This window comes from Lycium barbarum, chromosome 9 (genome assembly GCF_019175385.1).
Source record: "Lycium barbarum isolate Lr01 chromosome 9, ASM1917538v2, whole genome shotgun sequence".
Taxonomy (NCBI): Eukaryota; Viridiplantae; Streptophyta; class Magnoliopsida; order Solanales; family Solanaceae; genus Lycium; species Lycium barbarum.
This window is the reverse complement of record NC_083345.1, coordinates 59,473,736-59,481,508: the sequence shown is the minus strand read 5'-3', so window position 1 is coordinate 59,481,508 and position 7,773 is coordinate 59,473,736.

Below are 7,773 nucleotides of genomic sequence, written 5' to 3'. Positions count from 1 at the left end.
TTCAAGCTAAACAAGATAAAATTCTTATGCCTTGCACTACATGGGACTCACGGCCAAACACACACTTTTATATACACACACACCATGCACAAACACAACCTCATCCCACAATCTTCACACTAATCCAATCACTAACACATATATATCCATTTCATAACATTAAAACATAAAAATCTTACCTTTTTCTTGAATTTCCGACTTGTCGCAAACGTCGCTCTTTCTCCAAACTACTTGTATCACGTCGGAGAGCGTCTTGAGTACTCCACAACTATGTAAAACTTGAGATTTTTGGATCAACAATCAAGCTTGGAAATTTTTCTTTCTTTTTCTCTCTAGTGGCCGAAACCCCTCTTTCTTTATGCTCTTGATTTTTTTTTTTGATCTATTTTCTTGATAATTACCAAGTGAGCTTGATATATATCCACTCATAGGCCATGTGCATAGCACATGACCTTAATGAAATGGGCTTGGGCTTGCCCCCCTTGGCCGGCCTCTTCAAGGACTTGGGCTTCAATTCCTTGTTGTCCAAACTTGGCCCAATTCGTGAAATGTCCCGTTTGGTAATTCCCGGAACTAATTTCTAAAATTCCAAATTTACCCTCGGCCTTCCCCGAGGTCTTGACATCAATGATTCCATAATCAACAAGAGCATAGCAACTTGAATCAAATTATTTCCTCAACACACACAAGTCTTATTTATTTTCTTGATTTCCCGTTATACGAAAATACGGGACATAACAGTGCTAGACATTTTTCAAAGATAGATCTGCGTTCTGGTTACCATCAGGTGCGAGTACGGGAGTCAGATATCCCGAAGACTGCTTTCAGGACTCGGTACGGGCATTATGAGTTCAGAGTTATGTCTTTCGGGCTGACTAATGCTCCAGCAGTATTTATGGATCTGATGAACCGGGTATTTCGGCCTTTCCTGGATATGTTTGTTATTGTGTTTATTGATGATATCCTGATTTACTCGCGATCAGCCGAGGAGCATTCTGATCATTTGAGGACGGTACTTGGCATCCTCCGCCAGCAGAAGTTATATGCTAAATTCTCTAAGTGTGAGTTCTGGTTGACTTCTGTGGCATTCTTGGGCCATATTGTCGGCGCAGACGGTATTCGGGTCGACACGCAGAAGATTGAGGCTGTGCAGAATTGGCCTAGGCCTACTACACCGACAGAGGTGCGTAGTTTTCTTGGATTGGCTGGGTATTACCGCAGGTTCGTGGAGGATTTCTCTTCTATTTCAGCACCACTGACGAGGCTTACCCAGAAAGCAGCAAAATTCCAGTGGTCGGATGCCTGCGAGCGCAGCTTTCAGATGCTGAAGGAGAGATTGATTACAGCACCAGTTCTGGCTCTTCCAGAGGGATCTGACGGGTATGTTGTCTATTGTGACACCTCTGGTATTGGGATAGGATGTGTATTGATGCAGCACGGTCGAGTCATAGCCTATGCTTCCCGGCAGCTCAGACCGCACGAGAAAAACTATCCCACTCATGATCTTGAGTTGGCCGCGGTGATTCATGCTTTGAAGATTTGGTGGCATTATTTATATGGGGTCCATGTTGATATCTATACGGACCATAAGAGTCTCCAGTATATTATTAGGCAGAAGGAACTAAATTTGCGGCAGCGGAGATGGCTTGAGTTACTAAAGGATTACGACGTCGATATTCTGTACCACCCAGGGAAAGCCAACGTGGTAGCTGATGCGCTTAGCCGCAAGTCCGTAGGCAGTCTGGCTGATGTTCCATCTGATAAGAAGGATTTGGTTCGCGATATTCATCAGCTGGCCAGCCTCGGGGTTCGTTTGGTGGATTCTGGAGATTCTGGGATTTCTGTTCGTCCAGTTACTGAGTCATCTATTATTCAGGAGGTAAAGCAGCGCCAGTTTGAGGATCCTCTTTTGATTCAGTACAGAGATGTGGCCCTTAGTAAATCAAAGACTCAGTTTGAGATCTTGCCTGACGGAGTATTATTATATGACGGCAGATTCTGTGTACCGGACGTTGCGGGCTTACGGCGGCAGATTAAGGGCGAGGCCCATAATGCACGGTATTCTGTTCATCCTGGTTCCACTAAAATGTATCGGGACCTCAGGTGTTTGTATTGGTGGGACGGCATGAAGAAAGATATTGCTGAGTTTGTTAGTCAGTGCCCGAACTGCCAGCAAGTTAAGATCGAGCATCAGAAGCCCGGTGGATTATTACAGGAGATGGAAATTCCAGCCTGGAAATGGGAGATGATTAATATGGATTTCGTTGTTGGATTACCGCGCACTCCACGCAGGTACGACTCTATCTGGGTTGTTGTTGACAGGCTGACGAAATCAGCCCATTTCCTTCCGGTTCGGACTACTTATTCGGCTGAGGACTATGCCAGATTGTATATCAGAGAGATAGTCAGACTTCACGGAGTCCCTATATCTATTATTACTGACCGAGGTACCCAGTTTACAGCTAATTTCTGGAGGTCATTTCAGGAGGGATTAGGGACTCAGGTGAGCCTCAGTATAGCTTTTCACCCTCAGTCCGACGGGCAGGCCGAGCGCACTATTCAGTCGCTCGAAGATATGTTGCGGGCCTGCGTTATTGATTTCAGGGGCAGCTGGGATGATCATTTGCCGCTTATTGAGTTTGCCTATAATAACAGTTATCACTCCAGCATTCAGATGGCTCCGTACGAGGCCCTTTATGGCAGGAGATGCAGGTCTCCTATTGGCTGGTTTGACGTGGGCGAGACTAAGTTGATTGGGCCAGATGTGATCCAGGAGGCTGTAGATAAGGTAAAGCTTATTCGAGAACGATTATTGGCTGCTCAGAGTCGACAGAAAGCTTATGCAGATAGGCGACGTCGACCGTTAGAGTTCCGGATTGGCGACTGGGTATTCCTGAAGGTGTCGCCCATGAAGGGTGTCATGAGATTCGGTAAAAAGGGTAAGTTGAGCCCCCGGTACATTGGACCGTATCAGATCGTGCGAAAGATAGGCGAGGTCGCCTATGAGCTAGACTTACCATCCGACTTGGAGGCCGTACACCCGGTGTTTCATGTGTCTATGTTGCGGAAATGTATTGGTGATCCTGCCAGGATATTCCCAGTAGATGACATTCAGGTGACGGAGCAGTTATCTTATGACGAGCAGCCTGTATCTATTCTAGATCGACCGGTGCGGAGACTACGCACTAAAGAAGTGCCCTCCGTCAAAGTCCTGTGGCGCAACAATAATCGGGAGGAGATGACTTGGGAGGCGGAGGACGAGATGAAGAAGAAATATCCCCGCTTGTTTCCGACATCCACAGGTAATCTAATTTCTTTTTCAGTTTGTTGTGTTGATTGATAAAATGAATTATGTATGTCATTATTAAAAAGGGACACTCCTGCCTTGATCATAAGACCTTATAAGATTAATTTAACATTCGGGGACGAATGTTCTTAAGGGGGGGAGAATGTTATGTCCCGTGTTTTCGTATAATTGGAAATCGAGAAATAATTACGACTTGTGTGTTATAAGGACATAATTTGATTTTAGTGAATATGATTATGTTGGTTATGGAATTATTAATGTCAAGACCTCGGGAAAGGCCGAGAATAAATTTGGAATTTCGGAAATTAGTTTCGGGAATTACAAAACGGGACTTTTCTCGAATTGGGCCAAGAAAATTCAATACAAAATAAAGCCCAAGGTTTTGGAAGGGTGGCCGGCCCTGGCAAGCCCAAACCCATTAAGTTGAGGTCATGTGCATAGCACATGACCCTTAAAAGGATATATATCCATGCCAACACTTAGACTTATCAAAAAAAAAAAAAACCAACAAAAAATTTCAAGAACCACCCCAAAGGGGTTTCGGCCGAACCCACAAAGAAGAGAGAAAGAAAAATTTCCAAGTTTGATTAGTGATCCAAAAATCCAAGTTTTCACATATTTGTGAAGTACTCAAGGCCCTCTTCATCGGAGTATAATTAGTTTGGCGTAAGAACGACGTTTGCGACAAGTCGGGGTTTCAAGGAAAGGTAAGAATTTTGCCCCTTTTATGTTATAGAATTGATATGAATGTGTTAAGGATTGAGAATAGATGGGAATCCCGTAATTTAGATTTAAATAGAAAGCTATGGGTGTGTGTGTAAGTTGGTTGTTGGCCGTGAGCCATAGAGAGACAAAATGATTTGAATTGATCTTGTTTAAGTTGGTATAATGTGTTGTTGTGACCCTTATGTCGTAAATGATTGATTGTTGAAGTAAATTGGCGGTGGAAAACGAATTCGGATATTATCGGAAAGTGTATATCCTTGGTATCTTTATGTATAGCAATGTATATTTTAGGTGCTATAGACTTTAAATATGAATCTATAACGATGTTGGCGAATTCGGAATGTAACAATGCGAGTTAGAATGTTCGTAGTGCATTTTTGGATGTTTTGAAGACTTAGGGAAATAATTGATTTTGGTGCAAGTTCGTGTATGATTTGAATTGTAATTAGAATGTGGTTGTATAAGTTTGAATGTGGGAATGAATACAAATAGGTAGATATAGAATTGGAATTTTGGAAGTTTGAATGAAAGTTGCCAACTTAGGTAATAAAGTAGAACTTTAAAGCTAGAATGGCTTGATTGTTATTTGTGTTGTTTGTTGACGTGTGGGCTGTTGTGATTGATGTATTTTGAGCCGAGCTAAGCCTCGGGGATGTTAGATTTATAGGGGAAACGCTGCCGAAATTTCGGTAGGCAAAATTGGAGTTAAAGGCATTTTTAAGCCTAAGAATCTCAATTGGTAACTTTGACCATTTGCAGATTTTTGATGAAACGGGACTGGACTTTCGGGAGAGCTTACGACGTCTGTGAGGTATGTAGAGCTTCCCACTCCTTCATTTGGCATATCTTAGTGTGTTAGACGAATATGAGAACTTCCGGAGCATTTCGGCTCCTCGAAACCCGATCCACAGAAAAGTTACTATTCATTCAATTCGATTGAAGCCTAAGGGCTCTATTTTGGCTAGAATGCCACCGCTCGTCCGAAACCCATCGAAATGTGGTCGGGTAACCTAGAAACGACCATGTATGACCTTTGGCATATAAATGTTCGTAAAGATAAGTTCGCCACCTCACTTTGACTCGAGGTGGGCCCGCTACCCTGAAACGCCCTATTTGCCTTATTGGGCTATCTTTCTGAATAAAGTTGGATATGATACTTTCGATTGTGAAATTCCCTCCTATGAGATGTATTTTGAACATTATAATACGCTAAGTTACGTTTTGAGCTATACGTACTATTTGGAAATGTTTTGTGAAATGAAACTTTATATCGGCTAAGTACCCGACTATTTTGCATTATGATATGACTTATGGGTTTACTTCGTTTTGGAAAACTATTCTGAGGTACGAATTGCATTGGTTTGCTCACGACTCCGCTCGTGCCTTATTATGACTTCGTTCACCGGTTCCCGGGCCGGTTTTGATTCGTGCGCCTTATGACAATTCGGCCGTATGCTGTGTTACGGTTCCCGAGGCTTCGCCATAGGGCCGGGTTCCGTTTGGAGTTATGCTGTGATATGGCTTGTGATGCGATACGCTCACCTATGATTATGCTTGTGTTCAGGGATGTACGGAGATTTGAAACCTTCTGGTGTTATGCTGTGTGTGGCGCCAGCGTCGGAGTGGCGACCATGTTCCTAAGCGTTTGCATGATTTATTGCATTATGTATAAGTATATGATTTCGATATAGATTTTGATCTACCCATTTGTACTCCACTTTGACATTTGATTTACTTTCGGTTTTGATCAATATTTCTGTACTCCGTGCTTTACATACTCAGTACATATTTCGTACTGACCCCCTTTCTTCGGGGGCTGCGTTTTATGCCCGCAGGTGCAGATATCGGTGATCCTCCGCAGTAGGCTTCACTTCTTGCTATTCCGGAGTTCTCCTATTTGATCCGGAGTCCACTTTTGGTACAGACTCTTTTTGCTTTGTATATATTTGGTATATTTGACTATTTGGGTACGGCGGGGCCCTGTCTCGCCATATGTCTTTGTTTTGAGTTCGTAGAGGCCTGTAGTCATATATGTGGGGCGAGGGTCCTATGTATGTTTGTCTGATTCCGTTTTCTGGTCTTAAGGCGGTCTGTTTGTTATGCCGGCCCCAAATGGCCCTTATGTTTATATTTGCACTTTTGACCGGCGATGTCCATTCCGCCGCTCAGTTTGTATTTGATATGATATTTTGATTTGGTACGACCGCTTAAGACATACTCGATATAAATTATGTTCGATATGATTTCGAAAAATTATGAAATAAGTTTGGATTTGAAAATGAACGTGTGATTCGGTCTGGGTACCCAGGTAGGGTGCCAGTCGCGGCCCACGGGGCTGGGTCGTGACAACAACACAAACAAGACTTCATAACACAATAATAAGGGATAAATTCTTACCTTTTTACTCAATCTTCTTCACTTGAATATAAGGTCAACTTGAAGGAACAAGACCTCTTTCTTCCAAACCAACTACACCAAGTTGTAAAGGGACCTTGAATTTGTAGGAATGTAACAAGAAAATAATGTTTGGAGGGAGATTTGTGAGGGTCAAATTTTCTATGGCCAACCCGAGACCTTCTCTTCTTGCTCTCTTTGTTTGCTTTGTTCTTTCTTCTATGTTTCTTGAAGGGTCTAAGGGATAAAGGCCACTATATATTTAATTGTAGCACATGGAAAAAAATTGTGAAGTGTGGTGGGCTTGGGCCTCCCTTGGCCGGCCAGCCCCTCAAGTCTTGGGCTTTGATTTCAATTCAATTTTGAGCCCAATGACTTGTGAATCAAATTTTGTAATTCCCGAAACTAATTTCCAAAATTCCAAATTTTCCCTTAGTCTTCCTCGACACTTCCACATTAATATTCTTTCATGCACAACTCTTATGTTAAATGTAACCAATTATGACTTTATTTCATACAAGTCAAGATTATTTCTAATTTTCCAAATGCGCGAAAATACGCGATATAACATGAAGTCTCCCCTAGACTGCGAATCTGAGGCCCTTGAACTCTGCCCCTGGCCTGACTGGAAAGAACGGTCAAATCTCCTATCCGAGAATCTGGGAGGTGCACTGGTCGCTGACTGACCTGAGTGCCTGGAATGCGTCTGTCTCGGTCCCCCTCAGTACTCACTGCTCTCCCCCATAGATCTTGCCCTCTTACCTTGTCTTCTGTCACCCTCACGATCACTTCTCTACTGTCGTTGTCGTTCCTCGAGGTTCTGAGAATGGGCCTGTATCCGGGAAATATCCATCCCGTCTAGCAAAGAGGCTGTCAGGCAATCTCTGAACAAGTGTGGTCCTAAACCACTCACAAATCTATAGACTCGGTCTCCCATGTCAGCCACCATAGTCGGAGCATACCAGGCCAATGAGTTGAATTGCATACTATACTCTCGGGCACTCATGCTTCCTTGTTTCAAATTCAAGAACCTGTCTGCTCTAGCTCTGCGGACTTCAGGTGGCAAGTAGTGACGAATAAAGGCATCTACAAACTCTTGCCACACGGGAGGTGGAGCATTCTCTCCTCTTGTTATCACCCAATTATTATACAATAGTACCGCCACGTCGCGAAGTCTATATGAGGCCAACTCCACGGATTCGGTCTCAGAAGCATGCATAAGTTTCAGCGTCCGCAACATCTCATCGATAAAACCTTGTGGGTCCTCATCCGGCTTCGACCCGAAAAATTCTGGAGGGTTTAGAGTAAGGAAATCACGGGCTCGTGTACTAGCCGAACGATCACTT